This window comes from Phalacrocorax aristotelis, chromosome Z (genome assembly GCF_949628215.1).
Source record: "Phalacrocorax aristotelis chromosome Z, bGulAri2.1, whole genome shotgun sequence".
NCBI lineage: Eukaryota > Metazoa > Chordata > Aves > Suliformes > Phalacrocoracidae > Phalacrocorax > Phalacrocorax aristotelis.
Window position 1 is genome coordinate 6,792,591 of NC_134311.1, and position 5,403 is coordinate 6,797,993.

General features: G+C 42.5%; 1 long non-coding RNA gene across 1 annotated transcript; it reads right to left on the bottom strand.

The window, feature by feature from the left end:
* Positions 1 to 1,820: 1,820 nt before the first annotated feature.
* On the bottom strand, positions 1,821 to 5,172 carry LOC142050134 (uncharacterized). Its single transcript, XR_012657929.1, has 3 exons — positions 5,050 to 5,172; positions 4,544 to 4,685; positions 1,821 to 3,240 (listed from the first exon to the last, which is right to left on the bottom strand). It is a non-coding gene; the product is annotated as an uncharacterized LOC142050134 (long non-coding RNA).
* Between the last annotated feature and the right edge of the window lie 231 nt (positions 5,173 to 5,403).

The window sequence follows — 5,403 nt, forward strand, 5'->3', positions numbered from 1 at the left end:
CTGTTATTTTCAACACGGAGATCAAATGCCAGGCCTGTGGAGGAGCGGGGCTCTGGCTGGGGAGAGAAGCACACCAGAGCACTGCCAGGATCTTCCCACTACCACTCCCTGCCTCCATTTTTTCATAAAAAAATATTTAATACTCTTTATTACTTGGGCTTTGTTTTACATGTACTTGTACAGTAATTAGTACATTTTGTTTAATGCCCAGTTTTGAATAAATATAAAGTAAATGCACTTCTTTACTATTTGAACCCTACTGAAGTTAACTGTTTCACTCACTAACTCCATGACTGAAAAAGAAACTGAGCTTGTATTAATCAAATTACCAAAAAAACCCAAAATCTAATAAAATTAGCTTCCAGACTTTTCACAGTAAACAAAGTTTAGATAAACAAATTTTACTCTGGAGGAGATTATAACTAGCAAAAGTAATCTTTGTTTGTGGACGACTGGTGCATTTGTCCCGTCCAGATTTTGGGTTTGATCTTTAGCACTATTCCAACCCTTCGCATTATTTGGTCATTGAAAAGTAGGTGGAAAGCTGACTTGGATTGCATCAAAGACATTCCTCTTGCGGAAGATATGCAAATAACTCTACATTTCCTGTTCTTTGACACTATTTGACAAGTTATGAGTGGAGATACTGAGGAGGCCGCGCTCTGGAAATGCTGCACAGACTTACGACTTTGGTGCTCTTGGAAGTTAAAACAACAAAAAGCCAATTCTCACAGCAGCCAGCATATTAAGGGAAGAATACTTATACAGCAAACCATCCTCTGATCCCACTTTGCATGCTGACCCTAACCATACACAGCAAGGCTTGACTGTGTTGTGTCACTGGACTGCACCGGCTCACAAAAAGGATCCCTGTACTGTGTACTTGGAAAAATTCCATGGACCTTAAAGGGTGTTTAGGGAAAGAGACGGACAACGGGTGTAGAATAAGTATTGAATACTATTGCTCAGCGTTCTTTTTGTGTGTTTAATGTTACTTGCTACAACTGCTGTAGCCATTATAAACTCTCTCTAATGTGGTATAACCAGGCTACACTTAGGTCTGTTGTTCCTCCCCACGTGTGATACCATGGCTCTTAATTTAGAGCATGCTTGGGTCTTCAGGCAGGTCTCTATGGAATCTCCACTGTTTAGCTTCTTGCTGAAAAAACAACAAAAAGTAGACTAAAACATCACCTTCCATGGAAATACTTTGAGTTATATACGAGCACTGCTTTTGTTTTGCAGAGTGACTCTGGAGGCATATGTTTTTAGAAGAAATAAGAACCCATGCGAAAGTTGCAGAGGTCTGTATCACTGACAGAAGAAACTGTGCAGATACCATTGTGTATAGCTTTTGCTCCAAGCTGCCTGCATGCCACTTTATTTGGGCAAAATATTGCACTATTTCTAAAATCAGGGTTTGTTTTCAACTTGGCCAATTTACTTCCATACTAACAAAAATGTCGGTATCAAGGTTTTAAGATAAGTCTGGGGCAAGGCTGGGGGATTGCAAAAAGAAGACATGAAGAGAACAGTAAAGCAAAAATATGCCTTCTGAAAAACAAAATGTCTTAGAAAAATGATGAATAGTCCAATGTCAAGAAAAAATTTGAAGCATAACTCTGGAGAAGAGGGAAAATAAAAAAATTATTTTGTTCATAATATTGGGCAATATTTTATTACCAGTCAATAGTGGGTTGCATCCAAGCTCAGATGGGTTTTTAAGCATGTGACCAGAGAGTTAACCAACAAGAACTTTTAGGATTTTTTTTTTAAAAAATTCTAGATCTAAAGGAAAAAGGAAAACAAGAAAAAAAGAAAAGACCAGATGTCTTTTATTTCTTCAGCATAACATGGAAAAAACAAAGCACAACCAAGCAGTTACTCACACTAAGAGTTACATTTGCTGCGTGATAGAGTTACAACCTGATCCTCAAGTGATCCCATATGAAAGCAGCTGACAGGGCACAAACATAAACATGCAAAACAAGTCAGAGTACTGGCCAGCTGTCAACAGCTTATGAAAAGAGTGTTTCTCTTCTAACTCAGCAATGGTCCATCACACTGTGACTGTACTTGATTCGAGGCCGGATTCTTGTTGGAAGCACAAGAGAAAATAACCTCCATCTGGTTGGCATTCGCCTTCAGTACGCGAGCCCAGGGCCACCGCGTTGCGGTTTCGTTGCCAATGGCTTTGTGGAAAGTTTCGTACAATGAAGGGAGATGCTCACCCCTGGCTTCGGCAGGAGGAGCCCCGTTGGCACTCTGTGCTGCTTCTGGGGATCGTCTCTTCTGGGCTGAGGACTAAAATCGGTGTCTAGGTGAGGAGCTAACTCTAAATCCTTCAGGGAGTCATTAGCAGCTAGATAGACTGTTAACTCCAAGGTCACATTAAAATAACCTTTAAACACTGGTTGTATAGGGCTTGTTTCATTGCTTTATGACTACATGAATCAACCCCATTCAAAATGTCACTGAATTAACTAAAAAAACTCAATAATTTGCAGGTTACTCAAAACACCCCAAATCTTGGCTGATCATGGAAGAAGGCAATTACTGAAGCATAGCTTTACAAAATTAGTGCTTCCAAAAAAGATCACTTAGTAATAAACCAAATGGAAAGCTGTTTCTGCTTCCATTGATCTGCCCTGGACTCTAAGACTGCCCTTTCACGCTGACAGCCTTATTTTACTCCATACATTGTCCAGTTCCCAGGTGCTAGTATCATCAAACACTGCCGTGAATTGTTTATTGGATGAAAAGGCTGATATTACTTGACATATAAACAGTTTGGCAGGGCACTTGGGCAAAAGTCATTACTGCCTGGCTCTTTCACATCGCATAGTAACTTATGAATAACCTTTGCAATGTTCAGTCACGTAATCCTGTACCGCAGGTACTGCTGCCAGTGATACAGCTCAGCAGGTTGTTCTTTCATACTTTGGTTCTTGCACTTGTCACTTGCTGAGACATTGTAAATCTATTTGAAACCACGTGCCCATATTAAACATTGTAAAATCGCATTCTCTCTGATCTAGGAGTATTTGTGTAGGAACAAATATTCTTCCCAGTCCTACTTAATCTGCATCTGACCTTTGCAGTTCTACAAGAAAAAAATTTAAATTCTGGATACACTTCAGTTTGAACTTCTTTCTTCTTATAGCAAGTACCCACTCAATGTTAGATATGTATCGTATATACAACATTGACTCTCTGACATCTCTGTAAAGAATATATGCCCTGTGAAGGGAAAAGAAACTGATTAGCCCAGCAAGTGTCTTGAGGATACCAACAGTAGGATATGACATTTAATGAACACTATTGTTTAATGACATACACACACAAACACTTTGTATATGCATATATACATATAAATTTATCTATATATTACTATAGACAAGGAAATACCAGAGTGAGTCCAGCAACAAGCCACACAGGTGGCTGAAGGACAGGAGCATCCATCATACAAGCAGGGGTTGAAAGAGCACAGACTTCAAACATTATACTCACAACAAGGGTGCCCGTACCATAGACCAGCCTAGAATACCTGTGTTTTTTTCCCTTGCTGGGGTGACTCCACTGTTTCCACAAATACTGTAAGCTTGTATTTTTCATGTACTGATTCACAGACCTGGGGTGGGGACAGTGGCATGGCAAGATGTACATAGGCTGCTGCAGAGGCTTGAAAAAGAAAGTGAGGCGGCTTTAGCTCACCAGAGGAACCTACCTGAAAGATTTTAGAAGCCTGCAGATGGAGAGGACTTGCTGAGCCTACACCATGGGGTGTTTTTTCCTTACACTTTCAAGTTAACACACTTTTACCAGCAAATCTATGTTGGTTGGATCAGATTCTTCCTTATCACACATGAATTCCTTTCTCAAAAACTTAAAAATTTAGCAGGCAATGGCAGCTATCAGAACAGTATATATTTTTCTCTGTTGATGATTAAAGCAACAAAGCATGTGATTGTAAATTTTTGGACTCCACGTCCCAGGCATCAATTAACCACTGAAAATGATTACTCAGTAACAAAAGCAGCCAAAGTCTGCAAATGAACTTCAGGACAACTTACACAACTGTAGTGATTTTAATAGAAGAGGCGTATAGTTGCTCCCCTGCCCAAAACAGTCATCAAAGCTTAAGTAATAAAAGGATTTCAAACATGATTTGTAGAACTTTACATAATTTCTGGAAAGTTTAGGGCTCATACTTTAACTAATAAAGCTACTGATCTTTACAGCCAGAAAAAAGAAAGTTGTCAAGAGTGATATACAAATCCAAACTTTTCACTATTCTATTCATTACTTAATGTGGCATGAGAACTGAAGATATTAATGAAAAGGGAAGATGAACAGCCAAAATTCAGTCAGACAGCTCTCTGTGTACATAAAATGTATGTGATTTATCTGAAACATCTAGTGCAGCTTTGGGTTCATTTGAATTTTCCACGTTGCCAGTAACTGCAGCAGGAGCTTGCATTTTTATAGCAACTTCCACCAACAATCCCAAATGCCTTAAAACACAATTTTAAGTTATCTTGACCTGCAAATGGTGGTCTACCCACTTGAAAAGACCCTCAGCATACTCTCCTTCAGATGACTTATGAAATGCATTGATTCTATTTGCTACAGTAGCAGACATTTGTATAGCTGCTGGTCTATTATGAGTTAACCCGTAGCTGCAGCTGAAAGGCATAAAAATAAAATAAAACAGAAAGAAAATCGCTCACTGTCAGGCTGCTCCCCCAGCCCCGCCGCTGCCCCCGCCGCGTCTGGCCTGAGAGCCCCTCCAAAGCAGGGAGCGGAGGACCCCATGCAATAACCCTCCTCTGTGTGACACCTAGCGTCGGCTTGCCTGAAGGACAAGCCCGAGCAAGAACAGGCTTGCAGCCCTGCAGCGTCGCAGGAGGGGTGCCGGAGCCCCCCGGCCTCCCCCCCCACCCCCCACCCCCCACCCCAGCAGCAGGCAGCTCCCTCCCCCCAGCTCTGGCTTCCACCCCGTTTGCGTAGGCGGCCCCTGCACCCTTGCTTCGGCGAGTCTTCGCTCACCTGGTTGCTTTTTTATCTGAGAAGGCTACCCTTCGGCGGCAGAAGTCCTTCTGGTGGGGCCAAGCAGGGACGGCCGAAGCGCGGGCGGCACCGTCCAGCCGCCCACCAGCCAGAGCCCGCGGGATCCGCGGGGGCTGCAGCGATACACCTGTCTTGTCGAAACAGGGGGAACCGAAGGCTTCTCGGACCTCTAACGCCTAACCCAAAACTGACCATTTTGGCCTAAGCTGTAACAAATTCAGTCCCTTGCCTGCACCCTTCCTCCACGAAGGGCAGAGGGGACAGCTGGGTGGCCTCAGGAGGTGGTGGCACTGCTCTCTCCCATCACTGCTATTTCTGGGTCACCCTCTTGGT